Source organism: Phocoena sinus, chromosome 18 (genome assembly GCF_008692025.1).
Source record: "Phocoena sinus isolate mPhoSin1 chromosome 18, mPhoSin1.pri, whole genome shotgun sequence".
Classification (NCBI taxonomy): domain Eukaryota; kingdom Metazoa; phylum Chordata; class Mammalia; order Artiodactyla; family Phocoenidae; genus Phocoena; species Phocoena sinus.
Genome location: NC_045780.1, coordinates 48318079 through 48337462, shown reverse-complemented (window position 1 = coordinate 48337462; position 19384 = coordinate 48318079). Strand labels below are relative to the sequence as shown.

Here is a 19384-nt window from a genome sequence, read left to right as displayed (position 1 = left end):
TCCTCCCAGCTGTTCACACCTTACTGTTTAAATCCAAGTTCTATGCAGAGATAGAATTATACAAACTGAATTGGAAATGTATGCCTGTACACAGACACACACTCACATACAATTGTCTCCAGTATCCTGAGTGCCAATAATACCTTGCTTCTTTATTTTCTTACTGTTTTTGCCCTTCCATATCCATCCCCAGCTCACACAATGAAGTGATTCTCTCTCTTAAACCTTTTCCTGTTTCTATCTGGGGAGTTGCCTTAATTTAACATTTCTATTCTTTCTTATGTCAGCAATTTAACAAACTTTGCTAGTATTTTTTTTTTCTAATACTTGATATACTTCTCTCTTTTAACCACACTATACAGTTTCTAGATATTAACCTTGACCTATCTCTATTTTCGTCAACCCTCTGGAATGGATTCTTGTACTTTGTTTTCTTTTTTTTAAAAATAAATTTATTTTATTTATTTTTGGCTGCGTTGCATCTTCATTGCTGCATGCAGGCTTTCTCTAGTTGCAGTGAGCGGGGCTACTCTGTGTCGGTGCACGGGCTTCTCATCGTGGTGGCTTCTCTTGCTGCGGAGCAGGGGCTCTAGGCGAGTGGGCTCAGTAGTTGTGGCTCCCAGGCTCTAGAGCACAGGCTCAGTAGTTGTGGCACACGGGGTTACTTGCTCCGCGGCACGTGGGATCTTCCCGGACCAGGACTCGAACCCGTCCTCTGCATTGGCAGGCGGATACTTAACCACTGAGCCAAGAGGGAAGCCCTGTACTTTGTTTTCTGTCTTTCATCATTCTATTAACATGCCCATGGCTGGAGCCACAGGAAGGAAGTGCAGTCTGGAATACGTTTCCACGTGCAGAAGCACTTGCTCTAGAATATATTTATGGTAAGTCCGCCACTCAGCTCTCTTTGAGAAAGAGCTGTTAGTACAAGAACTGCCACGATGACATGTCTTGTAGCATCCTTCCACTCTTGCAGTTAAACTCACTTCTTTCACTCCCTGCCCCACCTAGAGGAAAACTTTAGTGTTTCCAGTAGAGGCAAGTTTTTCATTTAAAGGCTGTGCATCTGTTGATGGTCTACGGTTTCAAACTTGTCTTTTCATGTTGTTTTGATCCAGATGTAGAGGAACGTAAAGGGCTGTTTACCCGGCGCCCAGGATCAGGCCAGCGGGTGGGGTTCGGGGCTGCTTTCTCCGGAAGAGACCCCACCCCAAGGAGGGCCCCTCAGCCCCCAGTTTCCATCTTCCTTTGGGCTTCCTGATTCCCTTGCCGCACCCACGTCTTCGGATGTGGGCTTCCAACGCCTTCCCGCTCGCGCTGCTTTCCTAGTCTAAGGATACTTCGCTTAAGGAGTGGGGCACAATTTTTGGCCACCTTCACTTATTTGTTCTTCGACACCCTAACACCAGGACAGACCCCTCCTCTTAATCCTGATTTCTCAGGCGCAGGCCCACTGATTCATCCCGTCAGGACCAGAAGTGGGCTGTGGAATCCTGCTCCGGTCTGGACCACCTTGCCCATCTTCCTCACCTACAGAATGTGGCAGGAGGTAGAGAGCACACCAGGCAGTGCACTGCCTTTGTTTTCATTAATAACGCACACCGGGCCTCTAGAAGTGTTTGGAAAATGCCACAGAAAATGCAGAACATGGCTTTTCCTGGCTAGAACTCGTCCCTTCACTCTCATTTCCTGTTTCTCGGCCTCTGCCTCCTTTTTCTTCCCACCGTACTTCGTGCCACACTTGCGAATCTTCCTTCCCTTAATGTAAACTTCCCCTTCGCTGCCTTCCCACGGCCGGGGCGGTTTCCCACGCGGGTCGGGCTCAGGGGCGCCGCGCCGGGGTGTCCGGCGGCCTGGGCGCCCCAGCGCGCTCACGCAGCTTTGCAAGAAAGTGGCGCACGCAATCGCCACCTCGGCCGGCCGCGCCCGGTCCGCCAGCTCCCAGCCCCGCGCGCCGGCTTCCGCCCCCGCCGACCCTCCAGCGCCGCGCTGACCCCGCGCCCTAGGGGCCACCGCGGGAACGCCGGGCCGCACGGGCTGCCTCCTCCCCCTCCCGCCCCAGAGTCGCGCCGATCCGCTCCCCCGGGCGCGGAGGCGGGGAGGGAGGGGTCCCCGGGAAGGGCGTGAAGGACGCGGCTCCTGGCTGCCCGCATCTCGGGGCGCAGGGCGAGGTGGGGGTGTGCTGGACTCCCCTCTCCCGCCGCTCCTCGCTCCGGGTCTGCAGCTTCTGCTTCCTGCTCCTCCCGCCCGCAAGTCCGCCCGCCTGCCTAAATTCCGAGCGAGGGCGGACGCCCCTTCTCCCCGGGCTCCCGAGCCGGCCGCGCGGCTCCGCCTCGCCCCCATTCATCCCGCCAAGGTGAACCGCTGGGAGGGAGGACGCCCCCGCCTAGCCCGCAACTTGCGTCGCTCCAGAACCCAAACAATGCTTCCCCCGCCTTCCGCGTGCGGCCCTCCGCCTAGCCCAGCCTCGCGCGCAGCCCCGCGCGCAGGGAACCGCCTGCCCGGGCCGGGACCCCATTGTTGCCCGGCGCGGGCGATGCCCGGCGTCCGGGGGCGGTCCCCGCGAGCGGTCCCGCAGCCTCCGCCGGCCGCCGGAGCCGGCTCCGCCCACACCTTTCCAAGTTAGCTGGTGGGTGAGCCGCGGGGACGGCTCGGGCCCCCGGCCCCCTCCCTGCACGCTTTCACCCGGGCGGGAGGGGAGGGGAGAGGAGCGGCGGGGGCTGTGGGCCGAGCGGGCTCCGCGCTTTATTTGTCTCCGAATTCCCTTCCTAAGGCTGCCTAGCGCGCTGACACAAAAGAGGGGACTTTCTCGCGGCTCCGCGCGAGTCCTCCCCAGACGAGTTGAAATCGGGGGTTCCTCCCGCTGCGAGGCCCCGCGGGCACCCCTCGCCCCGCGCCTCCCAAAGCGGCGTTGGCCATGTGTAGGTTATTTTGGGTGCCGCAGCAAGGTGGTGCAGGTGATCGGGAGGCTCCGCCGCGGCCGGGGGCGGGGGCAGGGGTGGGGCGGGGTGGAGGTTCCGCGGACCCACCCCCCAGCCGGCGGCCCGGGCGCCGAGGCTAGGGCCGGGCAGTGGGTGTTACCTTCTACCTCTGCGAGCGGGGAGGGGTTAGTTTCCCACAGGGGATTTCAACCATCACACTCAGAGCCCGCCTCCTAATCCTCGGGCGGAGCGGCTCGGGGGCCCCATTTTATGGCAATAAAGCGACTTAGCGCCTGCTGAGCGAGCCCCTCCCCGCCGCCGCCCCCGCCCTCGGCCCCACCCCGGGGCTCGCCCGCAGCGGCGGGGCTTTGTTTCGGGGGAGGAGGACTCGGAGCTCTTTTGTTTGGGGGTTTGGTGTTTTCACCTCCCCCCCCGCTCCCCCCAACCCTCCCCCCCCTCCGCGCCTCTCCGGTTTCCTGAGCTGCGGGCTGCAAGGGAGGAGAAGCGGCGTCTTGCAACCCCCTCGGCTGGGCCCCGGGGTAATTCGATGCGGGCCTGGCGAGGCTCCCCCAGCTAGACCCGGGCTCGCGTCTCGGCAGCCTCCACCCACCGGCCCACCCTACATTTAGCGCATCATGTGATCCGGGTAAGTCATTTGCAAGTACAACAGTTCCCTGGGTTGCCCCCCATTCATTTCCTGAGAACTGCAGAGAGCAGCTGAGAGGCTCTGCCCGTGCGTGTGCGTGTGCGAGTGTGCGTGTGAGTGTGCGCGGGTGACGCCGTGTGTGTGTGTGTGTGAGTGTGCGCGCGCGCGCGTGTGAGAGCGAGAGAGAAAGGGAGAGAGAGAGGGGGACTCTGTGTGAGGGAAAGAAAACAATTTCTCCTGCTCTGCAGCTTCTGTTCAGGTCTGTGCCGATTCCGTTTCTTATCAAAATAAACAACCCCCTCCTCTTTTTTTTTTTTTTTTTTGTGCCATCCCAGATCAGACCGTATTCTCTTAACATGTTTTATTTTTCTTCTGTCATCTGCTCAAGTTAAATCATTTTGGTTGGTCTGTGTTCGTAAAGGGGGAAAGTGTTGGGAAGCGGGAGGGGGCCGAGGGAGGGCGATGCTACTGCAGAGCAAGTAGCGTCGGTTGGATTCGTGGAGAAGAAAGAAGGAGGTTTCTCCCCCTCCCCACCCCCGCCTCTCAATTTTTTTAAAAAAGAACTTACCAAGTAGCGTGAATTAAGCAAATGTTTTTCTACCCCTCGTGGAATTGTTGGTTGCAGTGCTTGCCTGACAGTTGCCAAGGATGAGAAATAAAACACCAGGGCTGAATTGGGGGGGGGGGAGCTTGTGGAAGTAGTGTGCCCCCAGGAAGAGAGCGAGTTGGGTGAAGAGCTGCCGCACCGGGCCTTGTGGGCTTGGGTGTGCACTGGAGAGAGCGGAGGGGAAGGGGTTAAGGCGAAGATGACACTGCTGGCATGAATAGTGGTCCTGGTGCTACATTCATTATTGTCTCTGGTCGTAATGATGTGTAACTGTCACTTGCTACAGTGCCTGGTCCATGGAAGTAGCCAGGGGCTGGCCCGTGGCTGTTATTTTCAATTACGGGGGGCCTGACCGGAGTTGACAATGGGCAACTTTGCAGGGCCACCCGGGCCGGGAAGCCCGCGGAGACGGCCTGGGAGCCACTTCTTGCCTTAAGAGGCTCGCTCCGAGGACTCGGACTTGACCTCCGCGACATTAGTTGGTGTTCGCGTTAGATGCTTCCCTACGGGGAGAATCAATCCTGCTTTTGTTGGGTAGAGAACTGCCTATTAGAACTTTGAAAACTTTTATCTTTGGGGAAAAGGGTGGGGTGCACTCAACAGTTCTGTTTCGAAGTGCATTTGAGGCAAATGCTTGGAAAAAGTACCAATTCCTTTGTTATATGCCCTGCAGCTTCCCAACCCCCTTCACCCTGCGCTTCCAGTTTTGCATACTTTAATAGTAACAGCCTTTATTCAGCTGATAAAAGCTGACTGTGTTGAGTTAAAGAGTATTAGTACAACGGAATGTGTAATCTGGATAAACAGTTTGTGTGGTTAGTATTGTCGGCTCTCTAATTTAACTGTACAGATGGTTTAAGTGTCGTGCTGTATGGATTGTTTTAAGCAATTCCACTGGCTAATAGAATCCTCCTCAGACGAGCACTCGAATATTTTATTTTAAATCAGCTTTAATATTCTCTGTTTCCCTGTAACACCAGGGAGAGGAGCAGCTCTATTTACGTTTAGTGCGTGTGCATCTAGTGGCTTCGGTAGACATCTGCCAATCAACGCACGTCATTCTGCAAATCCACCTAGACGCCTTCATGCCCTTTTCTTACTGGAGGATAGAGTTGTTTAGATAAGTTAACGCTTTGAAATAAATTTGGTGGCTTTTAACAGGCAGCAGCTTGTGATGGGGAATAGGGGTGGTCACTTTGAAGGGTGAGTGTATTCCATCTTCTAAGAAATGCTCTTTGGAATTGGCATTCAGTAAAAACAGTGACCCCTCACCTTAAAAAAAAAAAAAAAAAGCCTGGTTGTGCTATTTGCAGACCTCATTCAGATGTTGTTTACATTTTTGAAAACCACATAGAAATTGGTTGTGATAAAGGGGTATACTTTTAGGCTAGAAAATGTTTAACTTTAGAAGCTTAGAAATAGGTTGTTGAAGGACAAACATTTGGTTGCATAAGTTACATCTTTATGGCTGCAGCCTGGTCAATTAGAGTCCGAGGTGGGGAGAGAGGGTTTTGAACATACAAGAATTGACAGAAATTTATAATGTAGTTAGGGAAGAGGTTTGTTATTTTTACCTTCTAATTCATAACTATTATGAAATATACTTGCGCTGGTAAAAGTTGGGATGTTTTCACATAAAATTTTGATCACTTATGCACTAAAACTACTATAGCTGTGTGAGGTAAAGAAACATCCTTGAGGGGTTTCAGTTTATTTTTGAAGTGCTTCAGTTATTTATCTATTACTTCGTAATGCATATTTAAAAGAAACTTCTGTCAGATAAACTTTATTTGGGAATGCGTTGAATTACTATTTACTGAATGAAAATGGTTGCACTAATGGGCCCTTAATATTTTCTTTTTCTCCAGAAAATTCCTTTTCCACAACTGAATGTCATTTTGGGAGAAAATTGGTCCTGGTGTAGCATTTGAGACCTTGACCTTAGCAGCAACTCTTGGCTGGCGCTTGTTTACTACAGCTGCAGCCTATGTGTGTACAGAAAGGGAGGGACTGCAAACACTGGTGCGCTCTCTCTCCCCAGACCAAGGGAAAAACAAATCAGAATGCTTGACAGTCATTCCGAAGAGCACCCATCAGGCATGTAATAGCATTAGTGTTCTGGTCGTTTTAAAAAAAATCTGTGTTCCTCGGGGATTACTTTCCGGCCTCCTGGGAAAGGTAAACATGCACTTCAGCAGACTCAGAGTGAGTTTTAGATGTCATATCATGAAGCAGGCTGCTATCAACGTAATGAAATAATTTGTTCTTAAATATAGGTGTGTCTTCTATCCCCATAAAGATGGCATAAGTGCTTAGGCCTCTAAGCCCATATGAGGGCATTTTGAACTCAAGCCAGTGTTGGTTAATCTAGAGTATTGAGTAACTTGACCAGTGAGGTGATGTTGTTAACTAGTTGAACATATAAACGTCTTGGATATTTTCATCATGGTACAAAATGGAAAGTGTGGAATTTCATATTTCTGCGAATTAATATGAGACTAATCACATTAAATTTAGGGCGTCAAATGGTTTGTTTTCTTTATATTGTGAGAGTAACAGTCCTCTTAGTGTCAACTTCATAAATCTAGCTGTAGATGATCTGTGTATTAATACAAAGAAGTTTGTGTTCTGCAAAACTAGAAGTGGCACAAAGTTATTGGAAAAGTTATTCTTTTTTTGGATAAATAAGTTTCCTCGCTTGTGCTTCCATGTTGATTAATGAACAAGAGCTAAAAATCTCCAAAGAGTTTTATTCAGAATCAACGCCATGGTTATCTTTTTCTTTTAGAAAACAACTTTCATTTTTGTAAATAACTCCTAAAATAGATGACAGTGGCTCACCTTTGTCATTTACATTTTGAAAATACCACGTGGTACTGGAGTGGAAATATCTGTATTTTTGCCCAGTGTTCGTTTCTTTTCCATTTTAAAATTCACGTTTATTTATTTTTTCAGCCTACACATTATGCACGCCTTTCAGTCTTAAGTATGGACAAAATGTAAGGGTGAAAATATTAAGATTAAATCCCTGGCAACACCTATAACCACAGCCTTAAGTCATCCACCGCAACCAGGGGTCCCCAAATCAAAAGGGAAGTAACCAGACGGACCTCCCCTGTGCCCAGAAGGGCAGCAGCCTTAGGCTCTGTGAGACCTGCTTGGTTTCTAGATCCCAGGCCCTTCCAGAGAACTGTCTGACTTCAGCTGGCCAGAGTTCATTGTCAGGCCGTAGAGCAGCGACACCCCATCTGATGTCAGCTTTTGAGTTCTTGCGGTAGGGAACACATGCTGTGGATTAAATGGTTACTTTCTCTCTATATTCTCAGTAATTATGTTACAGAAGGGTTTTTCGCTTTGGGGTGTTTATTGTCATAAAAGTGGCTACTCGAGTAGTCCTGCTGCTCCAGTGAAAATTTGTTTTGGTCTGGCAGTAGATTACAGGACATTCACTCAAAGAATTCTGCTCTGGGATGGGCTTTCCTCCTGTCTTTTTTTCCAACTCAAAGTCATGCTTTTATTTTGTGGCTAATTTAATGGTATATATTTTTGAATTTTTACTAAGAGCATAGTAATTGGACTGGTCCAAACAGTGTTGCTTTTTAGGTACAGATGCAGTAGCAGAAAGCCCTTGCTGCTGTATTCGGGCGTGGAAGACGAGAGGAAAAACTACAGAGCTTTGGGGTAGTTTTCCACCCCCATCAGAGGCCATAGAAGCTGCCACTATCACAACTTGTTGGCCTCCACAGCCAGGAATTGTGTTTCACGTGCTACATTCACCGTGCTTGACAGTATATATGGCTTTTCACAATAATTGCTGGCATGATGTGTACGTATATACCATATATAAAAATATAGCCACTATTTTAGGTATGTACATATATATGTGTACATACGTAGTCTTTATATTTATGAATGTGAGTTTTTATATTCTCTACCTGTAGAGGTACATACCCCATACATAAACCGTGTACGTTATGACCACGAATTATGGTTAAAAGGCCCCTTCCCACTTGCATAAAAGAGGAGAAGAACAAGCCGAGTTTGTTTTTTCAAATTCTATGTTTAGTAATACTATTTTCACTTTAGTTTAACAAGCAGACTTAAAACATGAAAACAGTCCTGCCCCAAAGAAAACAAACCAACAGACTTACGTGACAACCAAGGTAAATGATTGTAAAAAATGAAATAAATAACTGTAAAGAAAACCTCCATTCATTTCATAATCGGGTGTCTGCCAAGATTATACATCCTGAAATCAGGACTGATTTAAGCAGAGGTGTTGCAGTTTGAGCCTGGCTCTTTCGCTTACCAACTCTGGATGACCTTTGTTAAATTTCTTAACACCTCTGAGTCTTTAAAATGGGAGAAATCATATGCAGTTTACAGGGCTGTGGTGAGGGTAAGATGAAGTAACGTAGGTAAGAATCACTTTGTAAAACTGTAAAGCAGTGGTGTGTCAACTGATTTGACAGGAAAACCACTACCTCCCCGTCCCCGCATCCCCTGCCCTAAAAGGGATGAACTTTCCAGCCTCTCAAAGTGAGCATATAAATTACGCTTATGGAGAAGGAATTTCCGAGTGTGGGTAGAAAACTCCTGGCAGTCAAAGGTCATGAATTCCATTCCTGTCTCACCAGAGATTTGCTCTATGACCTTGAGATCAAGTCACTCTTAAAAAGTTTTTATGTAGCTGGTATAAAAGTTACTGACTGTTAACATTTATATAATGCAGGTGAAGTATCTGAGCTTTTCCAAAGGAAAATACATGAAAATACAGTTTCCATGATCATTTATAGAAAATAGAAAATAAAGATCAGCAAGGATTATTTAGAGATTATAAACCTCCAGGCTACTTCTTCAGTGAGTCAACTGAAACCTCTATCGACGGGTCATTGAAAATGCCCTTCATGTTTTTTTTTTTTATGGAATCATTAAATTTGTGCTGTTGTACTATAATTTAGAACAGCCTATTGAACTTCAGTTCCCTAGTTAAGCCAGTATTCTGTTGATTAAGTTATGTCTGATTTATGGTTTAGTCTCTTGGTTAGACTCAGATGTTGCAGTACAACGTGTGAACAATAAAGGAAGGTAGATGATGGGGATCTTAAATGGGAATTTGAAAACTTATTGCACACATTTTTTTATATGCACACATTTCCGGCCGTGTACATTTTTTAAACACACACACGTTTTTGAGAAAATTAAGAACAATAATACTTTACATAATTTCTCCCCAGCTACACTTCCTCCAGTTAAGAAACAATTTTTTTTCCACACTCTGCGCACTGCTATGCTTGCAGTAGCAAAGAAACAGACTCAAACTAGCTCATCAATATAACTCTTTCCGTGTCACACATACACCTTGCCTACCTCCTGTTCATGTTACAACTATCACTGTGAACATCACTTTCTGTGGGACTCTTATTTATCATCCCTTGCTTGAAGAATACACCAGGTTCCAGTCTGTAATCTATGGCCCCATAACACACGATGTTCCTTCTGGTGTAATTGCTGGTTGATTTGTCTTGTCCCTTCCCAATAATAAGCCCCTTGAGAGCAGGAAGTGAATCTTCTTCATAGTTACTTTCATGGCTTCTAACATAGTGGCTGATCATATAGTGCTAAAATACTTAATGAAGGAACAAATTGAGGAGTACAGTCCATGTGACTGTCCTTTCAGTAGCTAAGTGCCAAATATCATGGTCATTTCCCCTTGCCTTTTCATTTCTAGTCAGTATATTCATGTCTATTAATCATTCCACAATTCACTACATTTTCCTGAAAAATTTTTTCTTCTTGCCAAATGAAGCCTTGCAGTGGAGTTAAATACTACTGGATTTGAAACTTTAAGCTACCCAGTTTTTAGCCGTCTAACTGGGCAAGTTGCTTCTGCAAGTCTTAGTTTACTCACTGGTAAATAAAAACAAAAACAAGAACATATAATGTCACCATTGCAGAATGTTTTTGAGGATCAGAATTGTGGTAATGCCTGCAAAGCATCAAGTATATAGAACCTTGTACATACTTAGTGCTCAGTAAATATTAGTCTGCTCAAAAGGTACAAACTTCCAGTTATAAGATAAATAAGTACTAGGGATGTAACATACAACATGATAAATATAATTAATACTGCTGTATGTTATATAGGAAAGTTAAGAGAGTAAATCCTAAGAATTCTCATCACAAGGAAAAAATTTCTTTGTCTTATGTTTTTGTATCTATATGAGATGTTGGACGTTTACTAAATTTACTGTGGTAATCATTTCATGGTGTATGTTATACTTTAAACTTACACAGTGCTATATATCAATTATATCACAATAAAACTGGAAGAAAAAAACTTTCATCTCTTCTAGTATTTTTTTTTTTAAGATGTTGGGGGTAGGAGTTCATTTATTTATTTATTTTTGCTGTGTTGGATCTTCGTTTCTGTGCGAGGGCTTTCTCTAGTTGTGGCAAGTGGGGGCCACTCTTCATCGCGGTGTGCGGGCCTCTCACCATCGCGGCCCCTCTTGTTGCGGAGCACAGGCTCCAGACGCGCAGGCTCAGCAGTTGTGGCCCATGGGCCCAGTTGCACTGTGGCATGTGGGATCCTCCCAGACCAGGGTTCAAACCTGTGTCCCCTGCACTAGCAGGCAGATTCTCAACCACTGCGCCACCAGGGAAGCCCTCTTCTAGTATATTGATGGCCTCTCTTAAAACCAGCCACTGAGAATGAATAGCAGCAACAAAACAACTACTCTTTATTGTGCAGCTACTATAATACAGAAATTAGGCACTGTGCTTTTCATTTCTTAGCTTATTTATTTACTGTAAAGATTTTCTTTGGACGTGGACGATTTTAAATCTTTATTGAATTTGTTACAGTATTGCTTCTGGTTTATGTTTTTGGTGTTTTGGCTGAGAGGCATGTGGGATCTTAGCTCCCCGACCAGGGATCGAACCCACACCCCTTGCGTTGGAAGGCGAAGTCTTAACCACTGGACTGCCAGGAAAGTCCCTTAGGTTATTTAATATGTACTGTTTAGTAAACAGGCATGTCTAGTTGACTTTCAAATAATTGACACTTTGAATACTCTATGTGGAGACCGCCGAAGTACCTTTTTGTACACTGGATTTTGACTTACGAATATCATCAGTTCATGAATGAATGAATTTTTTTAAGCTCTTGTAAGGTGGGGCCACGTAACAGTCTTTCCCCTCCCCCCAGCCCTGATTTTGCCATTTTTGATAATAATTTCGAAAATTATTTGTGAATTTTACTGTTTTTATGCCTTTCATTAACAAACTGAGTAGAAGAAGGGGAAAATGAAAATCTTGATTCTCGTTTTGAGGAACAGGGCTTATTATCTAGTTGAGACAAAGAACTCATTAGGTGTGCTGAAAATTGGTGAATCTTTATTGAAAGTGCTTAGTGGAGGTAAGCTAATGAATTGTAAAAAAATAATAAGATGACAGAACATACAAAATGCTATACATCTGTTTTTAATGACACTAATAGATTGTGTATAATTACAGGTTTTGTAATATTCCTTTGTCTCTGGGAATAGGTGTCCTTTAAAATGTAAGTCTAGTCCCTTGACTTACACATATTTGAGTTTTGTACAAGTTTGCTGGAGTGCATTATATATTAGAAACATGAGATTCCTTCCTCCCTTCCTTTATTAAATGTTCATTGAGTACATGTGTATGATATTATGGTTTCTATTTAATAGATGTGGAAACTGATTTTCACAGAGTAATGCCATCATTATCAATAACCAGTTAGCTTTAAAGCAAAGAGTTGAAGGCTGGAAAACCTTTGAACTGTCCTCTGTGTTACTCTTACCTCCCTTCAGCATTAAATATGCTATTCCAATTAGTTTTATTGTAGAGAATTAGAGCAAAAGAATGGGAGATTGTACAAATAAATATTGTCTTTAGAGACTGTTTTATTTGTAGATTATATTGATATACATTTACTAGAATACCTTTACTAGAATATTTACTTCAGTGTAGAAGCCAATTCTGTGTTTAAGAGACTTAATCCAAAAAATTATTTTAGGCGGCAACTGCTACAGGATGTTCCATAATGTTAATAGTAGACCAATAAATTCTGGCCAGTATACTTTCTGTTTGATAAAGCTATTGAAGTCAGAGGCATAATAAAATTAATAAAAACATATTATCTGTATAAAAAATGCCTTACTTTCTCATTGGATTTATGCTTATTTAGCTCCTACCATGTATCTGGAATTATATATGAAAATGGGTAGGACATCACCAATGAGCTGAAAATCAAGTAGGAGAAGTAAGACTTCTGTAGAAAATTATAATTCAAAGTAATTTGTGATACATGGATCAAGTGCTATAAGTTGCTTAAACAAAAGGCAGGGGAGAAAAATTGCTCCTAGCTGGGAAATCAAAGGTTTCAAGGTTTGAAAGTGGATAGGTGGCACAAATCCTTCATGGAAAAAGTTTTACGTTTTATAGAAAAGAAACAGCAAACCTGCAAGCGGAAGAGAGCAAATTAAAAAAAGCTATTTTGGCATCTGTGGTGAGTTCACACCTCTTTTTCTGTTATCTTTTAGAGCTGATGGCTTTGTGGTGTTTTGGCGAACTTCTGTCATTTGCTGTATCACCAGAAAATTTTCTTTTCCAAAAATAGATCCCGGCATATGCTTGGCTAGTAGGGCACACAGTGTTACAATGAATTTAGAGAAGGTTTATTTGGATAAACAAAAATAATGGTGGTTGATTAATAAAAATTTAAAAGTACACTTTATATGAAGTTATCTAATAAAAGTTTTGCATATTGCTGAAGAGGTTTGATATATGTTTTATTTATAAATGTTGGGAATTTTAGCCTTGACCAAAAGCCTTTACATATAGGAATAAAATCTTTTTTTCCTGTGTAAGAAAAATGGAAGGGAAAACTTGAAAATCGATCAGTTTTACAGAAGGTCAGAGTCAGTTGAAGGAACTTTACAGTAGAGTGGTTGAATATTTAAAGAGGGATATCCTCTGGAATGTGCATTAGCTTTTCTGCTGTAGGTAGAAATACAGGACACTTAAGCAAACACACGAGATACTTCATTTTGAGAGACTGTATAATAAGAAAGAAATGAACTCTTAATGAGTCTATAAAGAGCATTGACGGTATTTTTATTATACACTGATCTTTCTGTTGAGTATATTGGGACTCTACCAAGGCTCCAGGCTGAAGCAGTTGTGTTTTATGTATAAGTAGCTTTGTAATTAAGACAGTTTAGAATTCTTGAGAAGTAGGGGCCAGCAAAAAAAGAATTTCTTAGTGCTTGGTGGTTTACAGAGTGGTTTTAGTTTCATCCTGACAATCCTATAATGTAGATTGGACACAGTGAAGGTAAAATAACTAGAAGGTAGCCAAGTCAAAACTAGAACCTTGATTTCCAACACCAGTAAAATAATTTGTTCCCATTTCATTCCACTGCTGTCTTCCTAACTTTCATTTAGTCTTAATAAGCCAACATTCTGAAAGTCCACATTGCGCAAAAGAGGTGCTGCTCAGTGAATATGATTGGATGAATTCTTATCTCCTTCCAAAACATACTTTAAGGGGGTATATAAAACCCCAAATATAACAGCTCGGAGGGATCAACCCAATTAATCCTAGAAGAGACTGTGCAATTGGAATGCATCCATACTCTGAAGGAAATTAGGGAGATGCTTCATCACTTAGCACATAGCAGGGCTTATGTTAGGTGCTGAGAATACTAAGATAAATAGAACATGGGCTTTGTCCCAACGTATAGGCAGATTGGGGAAAATGCAGCACAGTTAAGCCCAAAGGAAGGGCCATGCTAGTGTATTCTGCTTCAGTTTATATTCTTCATGTAGATCTTTTATGTGCCTAAAAATAATACACTAGATATTCTTAGATTTATGTTATAGTCTCTTTTAAGTACTTTCAATCTTATCGGAAAACCTTTGGAAAACCTTTTTCCATTTAGACATGGTTTTCTAAGTGTTTTCTCTTTCAAAAATTATGTTGCACATTTACTGTACATAAAATGTGTATACACGTTTTAAAGGTATTATTTAATGTTTACAACCAACTCAAAGCTAGATATTTATAATATTTACATGTGAATTTATTCTTACCTTTATGACTTAGTTTTTCAAAGGATTACCCCTTAAGATCTATAGGAAATAAGCTGTGTTTTGCAGAAACTCACTTGTTGGGCAGGGTTTACACATCTCTCTCTCTGATAAAAGTAGGTACACGTGTGTGGAGACTTTAAACTTGATTTTATAGTGAACTCCTTTCTCTTTTTTTTACTTAGCTTCCCTTCTTCCTCTAGCCAACAGTAGCATTATATTCCCTCATAACCCTCATCATAACCATCAGTATTATGGGTCTTAGTATTTTTCTCCACAGCCATAAGTGTTATAGATGCATCTGCACACACGGTTTTTTGATCACGTTTACAAAAGTGAGATTATTTTTTGGAGACTTTTTTTTTTCATTTCGTCCTGCCTAAGGGAAATCCTTCCACTTAGCTGCAAGAACTCTAATCCATTGAAAACAAAACTGTTGAATATATTGCAAGGTATGGTTATTTTATAGTCTGTTAACTTACTGATGGGCAATGCTTTGTTTCCAGTTTTTGCTACTAAAACCAGTATTGTAATAAATATCTTTATATTACAGACTTGTGGGATCGATCACCAGGGTGGCGTTATTGATTCAAAATGTTGCCACCAGCAATGCAGGGAAATACCCTTTCCCATAAACTCCATCAGCAATAGATGACACTTTTCTAGTATGATAGTTGTGTAGTGGTATCTCATTGTTAACTTCAGTTATTATTTCCTGACTTCTAGTGACCTGGAGCATCTTTTCCTATGTTTGTAGGTAAATTGGTATTCTTCTAAGAGTTGCCCTTTATTCTTTGTTCATTTTTCTATTTGGTTATTGTCCTTTTGTGAGAGTTATTTATATATTACAGCTATTAACCATTTGTCTGATGCCTGCATTGCAGATAATTTTTTCAAAAACTAATCTTTGGCCTCTTGTCTGTTTAAGAAGTATCTTTTGATGTTGTTAACATTTAAATTAAAAAAAAGTTATTTATTTTTGGCTTTGTTGGGTCTTCATTGTTGCGCGCGGGCTTTCTCTAGTTGCGGTGAGCAGAGGCTACTCTTCCTTGTGCTGTGCAGGCTTCTCATTGCGGTGGCTTCTTTAGTTGCGGAGCACGGGCTCTAGGTGCGTGGGCTTCAGTAGTTGTGGCACATGGGCTTAGTTGCTCCGCGGCATGTGGGATCTTCCCGGACCAGGGCTTGAACCCGTGTCCCCTGCATTGGCAGGTGGATTCTTAAGCACTGCACCACCAGGGAAGTCCCTAACATTTTAAATTTTAATATAATCAATTTTTTCCCCTCTCTGTTTCTCTGGTTTCCTGTTTTTAAGTTTTTAAAAGACTTTCTCCATTGGTAAAATAAACATGTAATGTCCTATACTTAGATTTAATTTTTCTTTCCACTTTGATCTTATCTTTAGTCCATTTGGAATTTTTCGTTGTATATGTGGCATGAGAGGGGAGGGAGGGGGTCCACTTTTACTTACTTTCAGGTGCATATCCAGTCCATTGTATCAGAACCATTTTTAAGGTAATGTATCCCTTTCCCAGTAAATATAAATTCCACAGTTGTTTTCGTATATCCTATGGTAGTACTGGGTTGTTTTTTTTTTAACATCTTTATTGGAGTATAATTGCTTTACAGTGGTGTGTTACTTTCTGCTGTATAACAAAGTGAATCAGCTGTATGTATGCATATATCCCCATATCCCCTCTCTCTTGCGTCTCCCTCCCACCCTCCCTATCCCACCCCTCCAGGTGGTCACAAAGCACCGAGCTGATCTCCCTGTGCCCTGCGGCTGCTTCCCACTAGCTATCTATTTTACGTTTGGTAGTGTATATATGTCCATGCCACTCTCTCACTTCGTCCTAGCTTACCCTTCCCCCTCCCCGTCTCCTCGAGTCCATTCTCTACGTCTGCGTCTTTATTCCTGTCCTGCCCCTAGGTTCTTCAGAACCGTTTGTTTTTTTTTTTTTAGATTCCATATATATGTGTTAGCATACGACATTTGTTTTTCTCTTTCTGACTTACTTCACTCTGTATGACAGTCTCTAGGTCCATCCACCTCACTACAAATAACATAATTTCGTTTCTTTTTATGGTTGAGTAATATTCCATTGTATATATGTGTCACATCTTCTGGTACAGGGTTTTTTTCCTTTTAAAACTGATTTTCTTAGATATTCTCAGACATATAACTAGGGTTCATATCTTAGGAGTATCGTATTCATTGTCCACCTCCCCTGGGCAAAAGATACATAAAAACCCTATTGTGATTTTAATTGCACTAAATTTACATATAATCTGGGGACAATTAATATTTTAATGTTATCTCTATTTCTAATGTTATTTCATTTTATCATCCTAATTCAAAAATATGGTTGTCTTTCCATTTGTTCAATCTTACTTTTTATACTTCAAATAGATTTTAATATATTTTTGTAATGATTGTTTTCTCTTTAATTAAATTTAATTCTAAGTACATTATAGGTTTTTGGCTATTTTATATCTATTGGGATAATATAATTTCTTAGTTTGTTGATACAGTGAATTAATTGCACTGCTTAAGTTTTGAACGTTGTACCAGACATTCCTTATTCCTTGTATAAGCCTTACTTGGTCTTGATGCATTATCTTATTATGTATAGCTATATTTGATTTTCTAATATTTTGTTAAGAATTTTTTAAAAGTTAGCTTTTATTCTTGTAGTGTCTTTATCTGATTTTTCTTTCAGGGTATTTGTAGCCTCCGAAAATAACTTGGGAAGTGTTCTGTCCTGTTCGTTTTTGGGATACTTTGTGTAGAATTGGTATTTTTTCTCCCTTGGAAGTGTGGACGAATTCACCAGAGAATTCATGTGGATTTAGAGGCTTATTTTTCTTTCTAGGAAGGTTTTCAATTTATTTAATGCATATAGGGCTATTCAGATTATAAATTAATTTTTCAGTGAACCTTCTTAGTTTGTGATTTTGAAGGAATTTGGCTTTTTATATGTTATAGAATTTATTGGCATAAGGTTGTTCATATTACCTTATTCTTTTAATATTTGTAGGATCTGCACTGATAACACTTTATTCCTAATTTTGGTGACTTGTGACTTTTGTATTTTTGTCTTGATCACTTTGTCTAGAGGATTATCAATTTTATTGATGTTGTGAAAGAACCAGCTTTCGGTTTCATTAATTTTTTCCTCTGGTATTCTACTTTTTTCTAATTCATTGATTCCTGATCTTTATTATTTTCTTCTTTCTGCTTGTTATAGGTTTACTTTTTTCTTTTTGTAGTTTCTTAAGATGGAAGCTTAAAATATTGGTTTGAGACCTTTTTTCTTACGTAATGTATGTAATGCTATACATTTTACTCTGAGCTCTGTTATTTTACATTTTTATTCAGTTCAAAAGATTTTCTAATTTCCATTGTGATTTCTCCTTTGATCTTGGATTATTTAGAATTATGTATTTTAATGTTCAAATACTTGGGCATTTTGGGATATACTTCTTATATTGGTTTCTAGTTTAATTCCATGGTTTTCAGGGTATGTATGATTTGGGGTCTTTAAAAATTTGCTGAGATTTGTTTTATGGCTCAGAATGTGGTCAGTATTGGTGAAGGTTACATGTACAATTGAAAACAGTGGACCCTGCATTGTTGGGTAGAGCAGTCTATATGTATATTAGACCTATATCCTACAAATGTCAGTTTGGAAAGTTGGTTAATGTTCTTCACGTCTTCTACATTGTTAACTGATTTTTCTTTTGTCTCCTTGTTCTGAAGGTTTTTGGGAGAGCAGGCTTTAAGTATTTAAATTCAATTGCGAATTATTCTAATTCTCTTTTCAGTTCTATCAGCTTTTGTTTATGTATTTTGAGCTCTGTTATTAGGTGCAAACAAATTTAGGATTGTTATGTTTTCTCCATGAATTGACCCCTACATCATCATGTAGTATCCCCCTTTTTCTCGTGTAGACAACGTATAATTGGGTGTTACTGTTTTTAATACAATCTTACTGTCTCCAGCTTTTACCTGGAATCATTTGATCATTTACAGTAAACATTTTGATGTGATTAGGTTTCTATCTCCTAACTTGCTATTTGTTTTCTATTTGTCTCATATGTTCTTTGCTATTATTTTCATGCGTCTTGCCTTCTTTAGGCTTGATTATTTTTCAATATTCTATTTTATCTTCACTTTTGGCTTTTTAATTACAGCTCTTTGTTTTATATTGTTAGTGGTTACTCTAGGGTTTACAACTTACATCATTAACTTCTCACACTTCCTGTATGATGTCAGAATTTTACAATGGTATACTGTCATTTTTTCCTCTCACTTTGCTTATGCTATTTTCTTAATATATTTTACTTATACGTGTTATAAACCATAATTTCCTAGATACTATTTTTGCTTTAAAGAGTCAATTACATATATATACATATATATATATACACATATATATATATATTTGTGTGTGTGTGTGTGTGTGTGTGTGTGTGTGTTTACTGATGTCTTTTCTAGTTCCAGCGTTCTTTGTTTGTTCTATGTTTCTATCTAGTATCATGTTACTTTTGCCTAAAGAAATTTCTTTAGTATTTCTTGTAGAGCAGGTCTGCTGGCAATGACTGTTCTCAGCTCTTGCTTGTCTGAAAAAGTCTATCTGCCTTTGTTTCTGAAATATTTTATTTGGGTTTTGAATTCTAGGCTGACAGTTTTCTCCTCATTACTTTAAAGATATCGCTCTATTATCTCATAGCTTACATAGTTTCCGAGAGATGTCTTTTATTATTCTGATCTTTGTTCTTCTATAAGTAATATTTCTCTTTTTCTCTGGCTGCCTTCAGGATTTTTTTTAAACTTTTTTTTTTTACCCTGGCGGTAAAGTGCATAGGTGTGTTATCGTTTATAATTGTCCTGCTTGGGGTTCTCTAAGCTTCTTTGATCTGTAGCTTATTGTCCTTCCTAATTTTTCATCCATTATCTTTTTGAATATTTCTTCTGCCTCCTTTCTGTTGCTTCTTGTGGACTATTTTGACAAGTACATTAGTCTAATTGATATTGCTTCATAGGTCTAGGATTCTCTGCGCCCCCCCTTCAGTTTTCAGTCAGAATAATTT

The 19384-nt window shown here is 41.4% G+C and overlaps 1 protein-coding gene across 6 annotated transcripts in view; it reads left to right on the top strand.

Annotated features, from left to right (window-relative positions):
* Window positions 1-3116: 3116 nt before the first annotated feature.
* Window positions 3117-19384, top strand: part of KLF12 (Kruppel like factor 12) — a 443387-nt gene continuing 427119 nt past the window's right edge. For 2 of the 6 annotated variants that reach the window (XM_032610842.1, XM_032610838.1), the window contains exon 1: window positions 3250-3567. The gene's annotated coding sequence lies outside the window, so the exon portion shown is untranslated. Of the gene's footprint in view, window positions 3568-3610; window positions 3827-19384 lie in introns of those variants that run through there. The other 4 variants (XM_032610840.1, XM_032610837.1, XM_032610841.1 and 1 more) reach the window with 4 other exon arrangements.